The 18,951-nt window shown below is 42.4% G+C and overlaps 1 long non-coding RNA gene across 1 annotated transcript; it reads right to left on the reverse strand.

Annotated features, from left to right (window-relative positions):
- Positions 1–6,682: 6,682 nt before the first annotated feature.
- On the reverse strand, positions 6,683–17,414 carry LOC125383643. The gene is made up of 3 exons (XR_007222852.1): positions 17,397–17,414; positions 6,829–6,833; positions 6,683–6,721 (listed from the first exon to the last, which is right to left on the reverse strand). It is a non-coding gene; the product is annotated as an uncharacterized LOC125383643 (long non-coding RNA).
- Between the last annotated feature and the right edge of the window lie 1,537 nt (positions 17,415–18,951).

Raw genomic sequence — 18,951 nt, forward strand, 5'->3', positions numbered from 1 at the left:
ACAATATTCCAGACGCATCACGACGGCCTGTTTTTTCGTCACACATTTATCGTGACTTTGAGGAATGAACTCTGCCGCTCGACTGAGAGACTTATTATTAACATACTAGTCAGACTGATGTATTAACTAATCCGTCAAACTGAAGTATTAACACATCCATCAAACTAAAGTATTAGCACACCGGCTAGTCTGTTATATTAACACACACTAAGATATGAACACACCCATTGCACTGATGTGTTAACTCATCCATTAGGCAAAAGTATTAACACAACCATTAGAATGACGTACAAACACGCACGTAAGACTGAAATATTAACACATCAATCGGCCTGAAGTATTAACATAACCGTCTGAATCACATCTGTTAACTGAAATATTTACACATCAGACAGAATTAAGCATTTACACAACCGTTATACTGTAGTAGAAGCACACCCTTCAGCCTGAAGTATTAACATGTAACAATACCCGTAGGGGGCACGGGTGGCCCAGTCGTCCCAATGCGTTCAATGGCCAATACAGCTTGCCCAATGCATGCAATGGTCAGTGACGTGTATGAGTTTAAAATCTTATTCACAGAAGGGAAAAGGTCGAACAATATGAGGCCGGGTGTTGTCATGTTGAAAGGTAATGCCTGGGCCATGACGACGCAAAAACGGTAGAACAACAGGGCCGATGAACTCGTCTCGGTAGCGCTGTCCATTGAGATTTCCCTCTACCACTATCAAACGGGTCCTCTGTCTTGCTGTAATCCCACCCCATACCATAACGCTGCCGCCCCCGAACCGAACTTCTTCCATGACACAATGATTGACGTAACGTTCAATAGAACTTGTCCCAACTGCATGGCCGTCCAGCGTTGACGCTGTCTGCACCACTGTAGACGTGCTTGACGGTGGTTTCATGTCAAAATGGGACGTCTGGCGGGTCTTCTGGCGACAATCCCTGCACATCTGAGGCGGCGACGTACGGTTTTTGAAGATATTCGTCGAAGGCCAGGGATGCATCTTGCAGTCACTGTTGCCGGATGGAATCGATTCCGTAGGTGTGTTGTTCGAATCCAGTTGTCTTGTCGATTATTGGTTACGCGTGGCCTGCCACTCCGAGGATGGTCTCTGACTGTTTTCGTCTGTTGCTAACGTTGCCATACACACCAAATGGTGTTTCTGTGGACGTTAAATTGTCTTGCAACATCACGTTGACTCGATCCTGCTTCAAGCATACCAATGGTTCGCAGACGCTCCTTTTCGGACAGGCGTGGCATTTCGTAATGTTGAAGAATTGCGTATGTTTGTTGTTTTTCTGAGTGGTTTCAGCACGACGCTAAACAATGCATATGGAATACCGTTAACGCACAAGTTTTTTCTTGGGTAGTGAAATGCATGGGGCTTGCATAAAAGTCAACTTTTGCATGGAATGCTTGCTTTTCTGTAGCAGTTGCATTTTTGTGACTTGATTCCATACATGTACTAAAATATTGGTGTCACATGAACTTTTGTTGTTGCGTATATATTTGACTACAAGGATACTCTTACATCGCTTCATGTAAGGGGCGGGGGGCACGGGTGGCCCAGTCGTCTAAGGCGCCGCGATTCGCTGTGCAGAGTTGCGTCCCTTGGGCACGCCAGAAACCTATGATTGTGGGTTCGAATCCCGGTTCGCCCCGATTATGTTTCTAGGTTTGTCAGCACCATACCCGTGCTCGTTGGTTTCACCGAAGTGGTAAACGTCTTAGACCTGCATCACTTCGTGCTTTCCTCCCACATTAAGCTGACACGCCGTGATATAACTTGAATAATGTTAAAAGCGGCGTTAAACTGAACTCACTCACTCACTCACTCACTCATGTAAGGGGCGGTCGGGTAGCCTAGTGGTTAAAGCGTCGGTCGTCACGCCGAAGACTTTGGTTCGATTCCCGACATGGGTACAATGTGTGAAGCCCATTTCAGGTGTCCCCCGCCGTGATATTGCTGGAATATTGCTAAAAGCGGCGTAAAACCATACTCACTCACTCACTCACTAATACACACACACACACACACACACACACACACACACACACACACACACACACACACACACACACACACACACACACACACACACACGCTTGCAGGCAGGAGAATCCCGATCAGCTGTAGCCAGGGTTTTCATTGTTGCACCCAGCACCATGGTGTGGGATCGGTTTCAACAGTTTATCAGCCAAGGTCGGGAGGACCAAGTGTAACCATCCCCATCTAAGATCGCTACATCCTACTGCACCAGCTACGTGAAAGGACGACCACAGCCACCTCAACCGCATCCCAAATACCGGAACTGCGCAGAATATCCGACTAGACCGTACGAAACCGTTTAAAGGCAGCAGATCTACGAGCAAGACGTCCTGTTCGACGCGTCATATGGTCGACAACATCGTCAACAACGATTGCATTGGTGTCGTCAACACAGGATCAACTGTGGTGGAGAGATGTCTGGTTCAGCGACGAATCAAGATTTCTTCTGCGTCGAGGGGATGGTAGAGCATGGGTCTACAGACATCGGGGGGGGGGGGGGGACCTTTACGCCGGAAACTGCGTACCGGAAGTCGAAAGGTTTGGTGGGGGTAGCGTTATAATGTGGGCGGCTATCTCTGATCATGGAAGGACAGGTTTGGTCCATATTCAGGGCAATCTTACGGCTCAACGATACATCAACGAATTTCTCCAACCACACGTCCTCCTAATTGCAGCCAAAGGCAACGGTGTATTCAAGCCGGACCACGCTCGACCGCATGCAGAACGGATCACAAGAGCCCGTCTACACAACAACAACAACGTTGATGTTCTCCCCTGGCCCTCCAGATCCCCGGATTTAAACCCGATAGAGCTCCTGCGGGATGACGTCAGCCTGCACCCCAGCCGTTGCAGCAGTTGGATCTTTTGCGTTGCAGGCCGAGTGGGCTACCATCCCCTAGGATGTGATTCGCATACTCGTCTCTTCAATGGGCAGGAGATGTCAGGCCCTTTCGATTCCAACGTGGGACATACGAGTGAGTGAGTGAGTGAGTGCAATTTATCGTCACATCGGCAGTATTTCAGCCATATCGCGACGAAACAGTTATAATAATTACATTTTGATTTAATAAAAAGCTGTCAACGATGGACAGTAAGGTAACTAGAATATCACAGTTTCAATTGTAAAACTAGTTGAGAACAGTTAAAACAATACATTTATAATCAACAATACAATATAAAATGGGCTGTAGATCACCAGCAACTAAAGTTAGGCCACCTGACTAGGGACCGAGGGGACTTACATTACTTCTGCTACCTGCACGCCTCCCACGCAGGATTTACACCAACCCTTCAGCTGCTGGTAATGGTATGCAATTTTAGCCAACCGTTAAAATAAACAAATATACTACGCTTAAAACCGAGGTAAGAATAAATGTACTTTGAATGATGTTGGGACATACGAGTTATTGGAGGTAGCTGACTTTCACCTTGGACTTTTACCATGTACCGATAACTGAGATGACCAAGTGTTCTCTCCACAACATTGTGGCTCAATACCCTGTACGGTTCCTCCTATAAATGTAGGTTCTTACCTCACACAAATCTGGCTTTGCGTTTCTGTTTTTGAAGAGTATATTAGCAGTTCACAAAATTCATAGTCCCACAATGTATGATGAGGACTGCATACAAGATACAGCTCTCTCTCCTCGTGGTCTAGTTGGTCATCTAGGGTCATATGTTTCTTCTTTCCTCATGGCTGTCTCCCTCCAGATACCAACAGGCTCATATGGATTTCGCTGCGACTTTGTGCCCGTTTCAAAATGCCCATAAATTTGAAGAGGTTGGGGTCCAAGTGTTCAATTGCATTTATGCGCAAATGCCATCCTTCAACGTGGTTTGGGGTAGGGCTCCATTCAGTATGGAAATGTCTCTTTCATGATTTTCAACCCATTGCTCAGTTACGTAGCCCATAAAGCAAAATACCACAGGGTCGGCTAGATCAGGAACTTGATTCTGAATACAGATTGATGCTGAACTGTTTGTTTGTTTGTTGTTTAACGCCGCAATCAGCAATATTACAGCTATATGACGGCGGTCTAAAAAAATAATCGAGTCTGTAACAGACAATCCAGTGATTGACATCATGAGCATCGTCCCACGCAATTGGAATCGATGACATACATCAACCAAGTCAGCATGCCTGACCACCCGATCCCGTTAGTTGCCTCTTACGACAAGTATAGTCGCCTTTTACGGCAAGCATGGGTTGCTGAAGACCTATTCTACCCCGGATTTTCACGGGTCGGACAACAAAATCCTGGGAACCATAAAAATCAAATTAAAATACATTTGACATGAAATATTCAGAATGATCACATGTACAAACGCTTTGTCATGATTACCGGTACCCATTATGACCCTGAAATTACACATGTATACAGGGCATCGCATGCATCAAATCCATGTCACATATTTACAGTGCACGTAATACTGAGTATGGCAAAACCAGGGACCAACCTCGTACTGGACGTCCAAGAGTAATGGCAAGATAGTCATATCCGTCTTGTTCACCGAAGAAATCGGTTTCAGGCGTCAACTTTAACACCCTGCTGCATTCGTGGCTTACGTCCAGTTAGTGCAAGGATTAACATTGTTTAATGCGAGGCGTATCGAAATGCACGACTGGCATGGCAAAGACCACTTCTGAGGTTCAGGTTACAGAGCTGGAGGTTGGTCCACATTCCATTTTGACAGCAGTGATGGCCGTCAACATCTATATCGACGTCGGATGGGACGTTACCCTAACGCGTGTGTTGTTCGACGTTCTGCATTCGGTGATAGGAGCGTAATTGTGTGGTTGTGAGGCATCACCTCACATCACAGGACAACTCCAGGGGTCATATGCATCGGCGAAGGGTACCGTGACGACGTCATCCGTCCTCAACTCCAATTCCTCCAGATCTGTGGACGTCACCTCATTTTACAACAGGACGATGTACGCCCTAGAGTTGCAGTTTTGGTCACGGATATCACTGGACAAGAGAACATCACCTTGGCCTGCAGTTTCGCCAGATCTCTCGCCCATCGACATGGAATGAAACGTTGGTCAAGTAGAGACAGGCTTGGTCCAGATCTGGAATGACTTCTCACAATCCTTCCCCATCCATATTGTGTCCTCAGTGAGACTCCATTTTCAAACTTGTGTCACTGTTTATGGTGTTCATACCTGATACTGACTTGTGATGGTGTTCATACCTGATACTGACTTGTGATGGTGTTCATACCTGATACTGACTTGTGATGGTGTTCATACCAGATACTGACTTGTGATGGTGTTCATACCTGATACTGACCTGTGATGGTGTTCATACCTGATGCTGACTTGTGATGGTGTTCATACCTGATACTGACTTGTGAACTGACAATTGGAAATGTGTTGAAACTGGCATGTGAATTCCTGTTTCGTGGACATTAATGTATTGTTCTGTTGCCAATTTGTTCTTTGTTTCCGTCTATTTATTATTTCTCACAATAGTCAGTAGTGCACATGAAAATGTTACCGCCAGAATATAAGGCCTCTTGTATGCGCAACCGTCTTATAATGAATATTTTTCTCACACCCGTTCCAAGTTGGCTATGGTCACCTTTGGCGGTCGAATTTCATACAACCATCTTATGTCCTTCAAATCGATTATATATGATGACGAAATCCCAAACAAACCTGCCATTATTTTATCATTCTTGTAATCTGGTCTGGACTTTCAACGATTTCGTAAAATGTCAGTTAGCATTTGTGAATTGTTAGTCGATCATGTCCTTCATGTACTTTTATGCAAATGTCTCCACACAGAAGTGATTGCTGTCCAGGGGATGTGTCTCGCACACCTAAATACCAAACGATGGTCCATCGTCCGTCAAGGACTTTGGCTTCCCACATAACAACATTTGAGCTTTGGTCTTCACATCGACTACTGAGTTCATGAAAATATTCAGCAGATGGGGTTCCCATTTTGCCACTTTCAAGAGAGATTAAATAATTGAAGACAGTTCGATTTTCAATGTAAGTCTTTCCACAGACGTTTCCATTCTCCTGTGACCTATAACCTCTTATTAATATTTACCAACATGCTTGCATTGTATAAGGAACTGTCGTAACTGCTTTCGGGCGTCCAGTGCGACCCTAAAACAGTTATTAAATGTATTGCCGTTCCTGGTCCTTGTGGTCAACTACGCCCTGACATTGCCACTCGCCTTGTCCGCAGCAGCTCGGCTCCGTCAAGGAGTGATTGGTCTAACGACACTTACTCCAAGTGGGGGCACGGGTGGCCCAGTCGTCTAAGGCGCCGCAATTCGCTGTGCAGAGTTGCGTCCCTTGGGCACGCCAGAAACCTATGATTGTGGGTTCGAATCCTGGTTCGCCCCAGTTATGTTTCTAGGTTTGTCAGCACCATACCCGTTCTCGTGGATTTCACCGAAGTGGTAAACGTCTTAGACCTGCATCACTTCGGGCTTTCCTCCCACATTAAGCTGACACGCCGTGATATAACTGGAATAATGTTAAAAGCGGCTTTAAACCCAACTCACTCACTCACTCACTCACTCACTGACTCCAAGTTGTCTCTATCAGCATTCACACACGCATAATAAAGAAACGCAACACCAGTTTTATACTCACATGGTTTTACTTACTCTCAGCCCATCTATCAGTACAGGACAGGATCAGACTCGTCACTAACTGGGGAAACTTAGAACGATCGGGATTCGACTCGATCGATTGCAATCCGCGCTCTCCTCTCCTAATGTTGAAGGAATCATTTTATAGTGATCGAACCTGGCCTGTCCTTGTCACATGTCACAATACCTCATTTTGATTCGTTAAAAGTTAGATCTGACCATGAACTCATGTGTGTCGTAATCGGAAAAATACAGAAGCCTACGTGCCAGATTGCTCATCTCTCTAGTGATTTTGTGACACGCATCCGGAAGCTCCAAATTAAATATACCTTGAAACTCTCTATTTGTTTCATTAACTAATGGACGATAGCCAGGAACCAATCCAATGATGATTATGAAATGTCCAGAATACACTTGTGATAAATGTGAAATGTCTTTTATCTATTGATTCCTTTCAAACTAAAAGTTCTGTCACAAACTATATCTAATGCAACTACCCATTGCAGCTATAATGGTTTTATTTGTTATCATTTTCTAATGTTTTTGAGCTGCATTTTTAACCTTATAACATCCTCCGCCTGTGGACAAGAGCTGCCCACAGCTCTTAAGACCTAAGCATGAGTTCAGGTCTGAGATGGAAAATACAATCACAATAAACACAATAGAAGTAAAAAAGGATCGATCATTCCATATATTAAATTGTAACCAATTTCAAATGTTTTGTAAAGATCCGGGAAACAGCGAATACTCGAACAGTCAAAATGTATTTACCTGCTAAAGAATAAGAGAAATGATCCTATGTTACTTCGTATAACCACAAAGCATAATTATCACGAACTATTATTCAAATACAATATAGAATTAATTAATAGCGATGCATAAATGTCAAATGTCACTGAACATGGCCACAATATGGCACCACCATTCACGAAAGTTCATTTGTCGCTGGTCCCAATCGAATTCACTGGCTCCTTTCTTGTTTCGAAAAGTCAACTGGCGGAACGCTGTCCAACGTCATGGAATCCTTGAAAACACACGGCCTATGCACACAGTCTGGTCCTCGGCTGCGGTGGCAAAGCAAGAGGTCCACTTTTCTTGACACTGCGTGAGCGTTGACCGGTCGCTGTCGAAAGATGTTGTATGCCGATAGAGTCACAGCGTGTATGCGGTCGTCGTGAGCACCTGTAGCTGTAGACGGCGGGGTGCTGACAGATATGGATAACCCTCTGTGGCTTGCGGTCTGTGTTTAGCGGCAGATGTGATAGGACAGCGTTCATCCTTGACAGCAAGTGTGTAGCCAGAAGCCAGATTAATTTTTTGGCGTAGACCAGACGACAGCGGGGGAAGTGCTTGACTCTCCGCCCTATAGAATGGGGTACGGCCATCATCTACAACACTTAAAAATACTGGTAATTCACGAACAACAAGTGAATAATACCATACCAACTATAAAAATATTAATATATATATAAAGATGTGACAGCAGCAGCTCAGACTTCTGCCTGTAAAAATAAGACTATATATACAATAATAGTCTTCTGGCATATGCATATCTGCATATAAGGATGGTAACGGCAGGAATCGAATTTCTGGATTATTCGTTACAGGTTCACTTGCGTAGACAAATATAATCATAAAAAGACAATTATAAGCACTAACAAATCGCAAAACCCATGGACTGCTTGAACATTACAGTCGGATAAAATATCATAAAATTCTAACCAACAACATTCAGCAAATGCTTTGTAGTTATTAACACCAAAACGAACAACATATATAATTATCAAGGGATGGACTGAGAGCACACATTGAAACACCGATAGTAATTGAACGTAGCAAGTAATATAGAAGATACACAATATTAGAATAATGAAACGTAATGTCACCAAGTGACCATCAGATGACCATCATATGAGAGAACCCAATTCCAAATACAGGTCTTGTCTCTTCAGAAAAGTAATGAATTCAATATTGTCACAATAATGAGATGTAATAAGTAGAAATAAACTTTCTCCTTGTAATTTAATATCTGTAAAGGGGAATAACGAATCTGATAAAATATTTCAAATTCGTAACCATTTTAAAGTCTATTTTATAATGCCCTACTGACAATCGTTTATAACACTCACAAATAACTGGTCCGTAAAATGGTTAAAACAAAGCAATTACAATATGTGATATTACGGGCAAGAAAAAATATCTAGATAAGGGAATCATCATCATTATCGTCCCGTGGCAGATGGCAATTTGTATATGAATTATGTCAGAGGGAACGGAAAAGCGACTCCACAATGTTGAAGTACCATAAAAACACCTGTCGTGGAAGGAAGGAATCGTTTTAAACGAAACGCCATCAGGCAACTTACATACATTTTCCCGAAATATATATAGATTGTGTCGGGGTTTGAATTTGCAAATTGTGACAATCAAACAGTGAAAAATAAGTAAGGAATACCCGCTGAATACGAAAATTAGTTAAAGGAATACCTGCCGTTAACGTGAGGTCTCGGGGACAAAGATAAAATTGTGAGACCATAATTTCATGAAAAGCAAAGGAATTTGTCAAATGTCAAACCAGTGACGTAACTGGTCGATTGACTTTTTTTATTCTTCGAAAAAGCAAAATGAATACCAGAAATACTGTCGATATGATCAGAAAAACAGAAAATAGTGGATTTAATCAACGACATAAATGAAGGAGGGGGATAATTTGGACGGGGGTAGTTTGATGTGTTTTCCAAATTGTCAAACCGTCAGTTGGGGAGCCTGCTGTAAGTAAGGTCAATGCAAAAAATAAGCGTCGAACTTTAAGCCATAAAAAAAGAACGATTATTAAGAGAAATAGGGATAAACCCGCGGCTATGCTTGCCGTTAAGTGATATGGGTTGGTTAAATCCCCATCTAAAGCGTAAGGTGGAAGGGAATTCGAATGCATCCAATTACCATCAATTAAATTATCCGAAATGACCTGTGCCTTTTTCATAAGTTGAGAAATAAGGCGTAAATTAACTTGAAATTCTGTGTCCTTTCTACGAATTTCATCAAAAACTTTATCATCAATTCATAAATGTGGGATCTTAAAAGCGGAATACTTAAGAAGGGGCTGTAAACTGTCAATGTTTTTTTTAAGATGGATGCATTAAAAAATTCCGATAAAAGTAAAAGATTAGGTGGGTATAATTTTGAAGCAGTTGACTTTTTCTCACATTTATGAATTCTCATGTCTATGTCGAATTCATCCAGTTTCAACGCACAGTAACAAGGAATTTTATACACATCTGACAAGCTGGACGCTTCTCAATGCGACCCTTGCACGTTAGTAGTATGGTTTTTATGCCAGTAATGCCGGTTTGTTTTAATACCCGCGAGGGCGGATGAAATGCGTTTATTTGTTTTAGTCATAAATGACGACATCTGACGAACTTGGACTTGAAAAGCACGAGAAGTATTAGCAGCATGCAACGACAATTGTTTAACATACTGCGCCAGTCGTTCAACATCCTCGACTGTAGCAGTACCAAACAGCGAACGACTTATTGATCCAATAAAAGGAAGTATCACTCGTTTCGTACGGGAATCTTTGTGAAAAATGTTAATATGGGGAATTAACATGTTAATGTCTTTATGGACATTTGTCCAATACGCGAACAACTCTCGTTCGGCCTCTTCTATATATCCATCTACCGCCGAAACGGTATAACAAGCCAAAGTATATGTGGCACAAAAGTCTCGATATCTTGATCTATTGCCCATTCCATCCAAATCAAGCAATTTTTATTGAAAGATATGAATCCATTTTTCTGGGAAATGTCGATTCGTGACATATGTTCGAAGACAAATCCCCATGGAAGTCGGAGTTCCGAATGCACGGAAATAACCCGATTCTGGATGCTAACCAACGCGATGACAATGAATAAGACCCATACTGGTCGGAGGAGGCCTCTGGATTCTAAAGTTCAAAGAAATAAGTGCATAAACATAAATATTAACTTCAAATAAAATATCATATATCACTGATGTTTCGTAAGAAAGGTTTCCGTGTCTTGTGAAACCTAGTAACTGTCTGAATGTATTCATCTCGAATCTTCACCTCGCTAATAATAACTGACTGTATCTTAGAAGTATGATAACAATTGTCACAAGTAGGTAATATATAATCTCACACTAGGAACCGTGCGAGTAAGCAACATCCAACAATAGCGAACTTCTATTACAGTATCAACATATATCATCACAACATTATTTATTGTCTCGTCATTGTATTTCACGTCACATGACTGTATTCAGTTCACATGACTGTATCTCAATTCTCATCATCGTATTTCACTTCACTGTATTTGTAACCGTATTGTATAACCATGCGACCCGTAGTCGTCATTTCTCGTATATTGTAACTCATTTGTTTTCTCGTATATACACACAAAGCGAACTTGCTTTATAGTGGCCTGTGAAATACATGTGCAGCCAGAATCATCTCGTAGAAGGAGTATATAACCATGCGACCCGTAGTCGTCATTTCTCGTATATTGTAACTCATTTGTATTCTCGTGGCCCGCGAAATACATGTGCGTCCATAACCCATGACCATGATTTGTTTTCTTCAATGTCAACCAACACATAACTGTAAATAATCCGAGTATTCGGAGTATTCAAAACACAATATTTAACAATAACAATACACATTTTCAACATATATGCACGATTGCATTTTCCTATAACCTTGTGACAATGGAATCATCTAACAACGTAATAACGATCTATAGCATGTGCTAGCTCCATGCATAAAACATCATGTAATTCTAAACCTGAAATAAAACACATGCAAAAATCAATATCAGGTTCATCAGTCCTCAATATGAAATCTGCAGTGCTGTAACTGAAAAGGAAACGAAACATAACAATTAATTTGAAACGCTATTCGAAATATATATTAAGATTTCTAACGCTTGCGCTTCTTTTTTTTAATGACTTCTGTATCATGTAACCTCGAATCAATCCTTGAGGGATATTAGATTCGGGTTCCCATGTAGCCTACTGTAACGTGAAATTGTCCCAGTGAATATTGTAGTACTTTTCTCCATTCACTATTTTATGCGCTAAGATTCGTTTTACTATGAAAACGTCATCCTCCTGTAAATCAAAATCGGGATTCTGTGCCTGCTTGGGGGTTAATGTCTGAGGCGTCGGGGCCGGGGTGGTCATCTCCGTGTGATTATTGTCAGATTGAGACGGATTCGTTTGGTTGTCCGTAGCAACAACTGGGAGTGGGTTAGTTGGTCTATCTTTCGGGTTGACAAACCGTTTAAGCCTGTTGGCGTGGACTGGAACTTTCAGGACTTTGTGATCATTACAACGGCGTAACTTATAGGTGAAATGTGGCAGTTCATCCGCAATGTAAAAAGGTCCTTGGAATATCTGGCCTAGCTTTTTACATTTCCCAACAGCACGTGCCGTGGAATGGATCCATACTTTATCTCCGAGCTGGAAGATTGGATTTGAGGTCTTCCTGTCATAGTAATATTTCGCTTTGTTGTGGGCCTCTTGTAAATTGGTACGCGCCAATTTTCTAGTAACGTCTATATGACGTAAAATTACATCAAGCCTTTGCTAAGTTGTTTGTGGTAGGGGTTCAAATGATTGTAATTCAACATCAACGGATACTGAGCATTCTTGACCAAACAGGAGAAAGTAGGGGGAAAAGCCAGTACTCTGCGTTGCCGGGCTAGTGTTATAGGCAAACATCACACTAGGGACAAGTTCATCCCAATTGTCCTGGTTATCATTGATAAACATGCGGAGCGTTTGCACGATAAACGAATTGAGTCTTTCACAAGCTCTGTTGGTTTGTTCGTGATAACTACTAGTTTTCAATGGTTTGATTCCCAATATTGAACACACCGCTGACAAAGTTTGCTGGTAAAGGAAGTGCCATTATCCGTCAATAACACTCTGGGGATCCCATAAACACAAATGTATTTTGAGTAGAATGTCTTGGCTACTTCCACAGCCTCCAACGAGGAAATCGGAATAGCCACGCTCCATCGAGAAAATGCGCAAGTTAACAAAAAAACATACCTATGACCTGCTTTTGTGGGTGGTAACGGCCCTAGGAAGTCAGCTTGAACACGATCAAACAATGTACCAGGGACTGGTAATGGTTGTAATTGGGCAGGTCTCTTGTGAAAGTCACGTTTATTTGTTTGACAGGCAGTACATGACAAAATATACTGCTTTATGTCCTCCAGCATATGATGCCAATAGTACTTCTGTCTAATAGCATTGAATGTTCTGTCAATACCAACATGTCCAGCCAACAAGCTGTCATGGTATGATTGTAAAACATGTTTTACCAACAACTGAGGTATCACCAGTTGACGAATGATTCTGTCTTTCCTGTGGCCCCGGCTGGGCGGCGCATACAAGGGGTACAATATGTCATTGTCAAGGATAAAATCCTGGCTTTGTAACAATAATGTACGTGTGGCCTTGTCATCAGTAGAAAAGGTTTTAAACTTAATGCAATCAATCAGCGCCCGTAGTTTTTGGTCGTCATATTGCCTCTGTGCTAAGGAGTAATATCCTAGGGGGTCGGACGTTACACTAAGAGGGTCGTCAATTGTGGAGGCATCATACAACTCTGATGTTACATCTGTTGCAGTCACAATCGATATTTGGTCGCCGTGGTCATCGGACTTGGCGAGATCATTGTCTGTACTGTTCGTATCAGTGGCAAACAAAAAGGAAACATCTGAAAGTGGGTCATCTAACCCTGGTGGGCATTCTGGGTAAGGCAATCTGGACAAGAAATCTGCGTTACCCAAGTTCTTGCCCGGTCGATACTGAACTGTGAAAGTGTAATCACTCAATAAGAGTGACCAGCGGCTCAGTCTGGCTGAGCGGTCCTAATTGTCTTTCAAATACTGTAAAGCTCTGTGATCTGTCACTACAGTAAATGGGGCATGTGTCAAATATACCTTGAAATGTTTGATACCTGATACTACTGCTAAACATTCTTTTTCTGTAATTCCATAGTTTTTCCCTGTTTTTGACAGAGCACGACCACTGTAGGCTATTACCACGTCTCTGTTACTGGCACCCTTTTGACCAAGCAAATACCCTAGAACCTCATCACTAGCATCTGTGTATAGGATAAATGGTTTTTCAAAATCTGGGAATACCAAAATGGGTGGTTTTAGCAAAGCAGATTTGAGGGTTTGAAATGCCTGTTCTTGTGCTTCCGTCCAAACAATTTTTTTATCCTTTTGCAACAATGAATGAAAAGGAGCTGCTACTTTGGAGAAACTTTGAATGAAGCGACGATTAAATCCTACCGTCTTTGGGCGTTGTTGGCGTCGGAAACGAAGCTATCACGCTAGTTTTTTCAGGGTCTACTTGTTCTCCACTATTTGAAAAAATATGTCCCAAGTAAGCAACTGACAGTTTAGCAAATTGGCATTTTGATGGCTTCGCTTTCAAATTTGCGTTGCGTAGGCACAAAAATACTTCTGCTAAATCTTCAAAATGTGTCTATAAATCCGAGGAGAAGCACAAAACATCATCTAAATAGCACATTGTTTTACGCCAATTTAGATTGTGGAAAACGTCATTGGTCAGTCTTTGAAATGTTGCTGGAGCAGAGGCCAGACCAAAAGCCATACGATTGAAGTGATAGGTACCACTAGCTGTCACAAATGCACTTTTGGGTTTACTTTCTTCATTCAGCGCTAATTGTCAATATCCCGCTGCCAGATCTATAGTTGTGTACTATTTTGCATGTGCTGTGCCCAAAACATCAAGAACGCCATGTTGGAGTAGAACCCTTAGTCTGTTTCTAAGGCACCATGACAACTGGAGAAGCCAAAGGGCTATCATGATCTGGTTCACATATGCCTAAGTCTACTAACTCCTGAACTTGACGAACTATCTCTGCACGCATAGCAGGACTTGTACGGTAAAATCCTTGCCTAACGGGTGGGGCATCTCCTGTAGCAATATCATGTTGCACTGAATCATTTAATCCAATTTCTGATGGCAAAACAGTCGCGATACCTGGCTATCAACTGACCTATGTGTGCTTGTTGCTCCTGTGACAAGTGGGATAAAGAAAATCAATATTCAACTCACCTAATCTCGTGTCTATTTCTGACTGAGAGAGGGAGGGTTCCGATTCGGAGGGGGAATGTGACTGTAGAGGTGTAATTTCATCGGAGTGTACCAAAGTGAAATGCGCAACTTCATGACCTTTTGGAATGTCCACAGCAAAATCGTTAGTGTTAATAATTTGGTACACGCTTTTCCCTGAACTTGCCGAAACAAGACAACGAGCACCTGAAACCTGATGTGTTTCCGATAGGACTGGGTTAGGTTAACATATGCCTACCTGATCAGACGGGGAACAACCCATGTAAACTGGGAAAATGATTTCAGACTGAGGGGGAATTGTGAATGCCTGCTGTGCTCGAACCGGGATGGTTTCCTGCTCTATCGTCTGTGGATGGGGATCAGATACTGGGGGTGGGATATCATTGTTTGTCCAAATGGGAACAACTGTTGAGCCATTTTGAGTCAAAGTGCAAGTTTGGAAATTTAAGACAGCATCTTTCTGAATCAGAAAATCTAATCCTAAAAACATTGGTGACGCTAACTCTGCAACTACTTGAAAGCGTTGTTCCATTTGGAAATCACCAATAGTGATGGGAAGTAAAACTTGTTCTAATACTGGTACAATATTTTGACCTATTCCTTGAAGAGAGGTCACATCAGACTTTTGAATGGGGATTTCTTTCCACAGACCCGAGTCATAAAAAAACTTCACAATTGTAGAAACTAACTGTTCTCCCAAAATAACATGAATCCTTAATGTTGTCATTTTTTTAAGTGACTTGCAAAACAGGAGATTGAGGCCGATTGTAACTTGGTGAAATAGTAACCGGCGACTCACGGGAGTGCAAGTTAGTGGGGTCAAAAACATGCTCAGCACAGTGGCATGGTGGCCTGCGTGGTCGTGAATTTAATTGCTATCTGCTTTGGGGAGCTCCTGACTGCAACCGGACATTACAAACACGTTGCAAATGTCCCACTCTCTTACAATAATGACACCTTTTATTACGTGCGGGACATCTATCAGGGTGAGAGAAATCATACTCAACACCGCATCTGTAACAGGCGCGTGCCCGAGCCATGGTCCGTCCAGTGCTGTACTGTGTGCGTTGAGGAGGGGGCTGGCGTCTCTGCTGGTGTGGTCCGTCCGGATACGAGAGTGGCTGGAACTGCTGTTGGGGAGGCTGCCATGGCCGAGTTGTATACCTAGAGGACTGTCTGGGGGATTGGGAATATCGATTCTGTTGTGACTGGAAGGTATTAATATTGGACGACGATGGTGCGAGTTTTGCAATCTGGTCTCTCAGAGTATTGATTGCCAACTTCACACCTGCATTTTCTTCAATTTGAGGGATTATGGATCGAGCCAAACATGCAAACGAAACAGCTCCGTTCAGAGCCGTCGGCTGTTTCATTAGCACGTGTTGTCTTGTACCGTCATCCAGTCCCCGAACAAATGCATCCATCAAGTCCATGTCAGTCTTACCTAAAAGGCTAGCTGTTTGGGTCAAATCCGCTAAATACGTGTCTATAGGTTCAGTTGGGGATAACCTACGTCTCACGAAAGATTCTAGGAGGGCCCACCGGTCAGTTGGGTGGACGTACTTGTCCCTGAATAATTTCTCTACCTCATCGAAAATGATGATATCTTCCCCTAGCGATTGTATAAGAACTTTATACCAGAGATACGCCGAGTCCTTCAAAAATAGTGGAAAAACTTCTACTTTCTGTGCGTCAGTCCACTTTTTAAAGTTTCCAAAATGAAGGAAACGGTCAAGCCATTCAGCAGCATGCGTCGTGTCTCTGCGAGTGAAATGTTATGGCATCAAGGTCGAATCTCCCTCATTGAAGTCAGGGGGTGGATTTTGTACGTCGGGGCCTGAGGTAGAACTTAATGAGGAAACATCAGGGAGAACACAAGCGTACTGATGTAAAAGCTCGTTGGTAGAGGGTGATAAGTCCAAATTCTGTTCAGAAATAGGGGGAGAGGGGTCCTGGGGAGGGGGCGGTGGGGGTGGTTGGGAGGGGGTGGTGGGGGTGGTTGGGAGGGCGGTTGAGTTATGACAACTCGGGGGGAATTTGTGAAAATCGTACCAGTAAGGAGGCGAGCTGGGGCAAGACGGACACCTGACGGAGATGTATCAGAATTTGGTGTATGAGACATTACCAGCCCAAGTGCAATATGTAAGTCCAGAATACCCTATCCATACGTCAAAATGAAACCGTACCGTCAAACGTAAGTCTGAGTGTGGCGACGGAATTGAAGGATGAGAACGACAATACGAAAAACAAAGAATGGGATCGTATTAAACATTTTGTTCAAGAAAAAACTCGCATGCTCCACCATGTCGTAACTGCTTTCGGGCGTCAAGTGCGACCCAAATACAGTTACTAAAAATATTGCCGTTCCTGGTCCTTGTGGTCAATTACGCCATGACATTGCCACTCGCAATGTCCGCTGCGGCTCAGCTCCGTCAAGGAGTGATTGGTCTAACGACACTTACTCCAAGTTGTCTCTATCAGCATTCACACACGCATAATAAAGAAACGCAACACCAGTTTTATACTCACATGGTTTTACTTACTCTCAGCCCATCTATCAGTACAGGAGAGGATAAGACCGACCAGACTCGTCACTAACTGGGGAAACTTAGAACGATCGGGATTCGACTCGATCGATTGCAAACCGCGCTCTCCACTCCTTATGTTGAAGGTATCATTTTATAGTGTTCGAGCCTGGCCTGTCCTTGTCACATGTCACAATACCTCATTTTGATTCGTTAAAAGTTAGATCTGACTATGAACTCATGTGTGTCGTAATCGGAAAAATACAGAAGCCTACGTGCCAGATCGCTCATCTCTCTATTGATTTTGTGACACGCATTCGGAACTAATGGACGATAGCCAGGAACCAATCCAATGATAATTATGAAATGTCCAGAATACACTTGTGATAAATGTGAAATGTCTTTTATCTATTGATTCCTTTTAAGCTAAAAAATCTGTCCCAAACTATATCTAATGCAACTACTCATTGCAGCTATAATGGTTTTATTTGTTATCATTTTCTAATGTTTTTGAGCTGCATGTTTAACGTTATAACAGAACTATCCAAGTATCAATCCATCAATATCTCGGTTTCAAAAATGTTAAGAATCTATCAAATGTTCCTTGATTCGTTTGTGCAACCGTAATGTGGCCTCCATTATCAATAATGACCAACTGGTCCTAAGTTAGCATACATATATACATCAAACTTGATGGCCAATGTGCCATTTATAAGCTCTTCTGGTCTTAGACCAGTTATGCTAACTACTTATGAGTACAATAGTGAACATGGACTGACTGAATACTTCACTTATCCATTATGGCTACTGATGAATAGAAGTACCGCATTGCAGCATAGAAGGTTGCGTCATTCCATTTGTACTGGCGTTCAAGCCATAGAGAGACACAGTCGCCATCATAAGAAGGTCGGTGTTATCCCCAGGCCGGGATAACCAGCCAATTTCACTCCTTATTCGGGACTCCAGAGTTCATTTTTTGACAACACACTGTTTGCACTCTTACAACACACCGACACCGCCTTTTTTAAACGAACCGTGACCGATGGACAACGATTTACTGGATCCATCTCATTCCGAAAATATCGCAAATATCCGTAGAATGGCGTCTTACATCATGAATCCGAGATGCACAAAATCGCGAATACTATGTCTTAATGTAATGCAAACAGTACGGCAGATCGAGCGAAGAACAGAAAAAAGTACCATACATACTAGTGGGGTAGATTGGGAATCAGATTTTGTATGGAGAATAGATATTTTTTCTGTCACATATGCAAAACCATTTTAATTTAAACTATGAGCCAAAATGTTTTTTTAACAAAAATCATCTCAATAATGTAAAATTTGTGACATAATCTATTATCTGCTTAAAGGATAACTTCTTTCAAACATAATGTGGGGCAATTTGTTTTTGGGGGGTAATACAGTTCCAGTTGATGCAAGTCATCGCATCCCAATTCTGTTGATCGATGTTCATCATAGCAATTACTGGATGGTCTGGTCTAGACTTGATTATTTACATACAGCCGTCATTTACTTGGACTATTGATGAGTGCGGCGTCAAACAACAAACAAAAATTGCGTCCTAACATAACCGGGCCGAAGGCAAAAGA

The sequence above is a fragment of the Haliotis rufescens genome, unplaced genomic scaffold (assembly GCF_023055435.1).
Source record: "Haliotis rufescens isolate VD_foot unplaced genomic scaffold, xgHalRufe1.0.p SCAF_25, whole genome shotgun sequence".
NCBI classification, from domain to species: domain Eukaryota; kingdom Metazoa; phylum Mollusca; class Gastropoda; order Lepetellida; family Haliotidae; genus Haliotis; species Haliotis rufescens.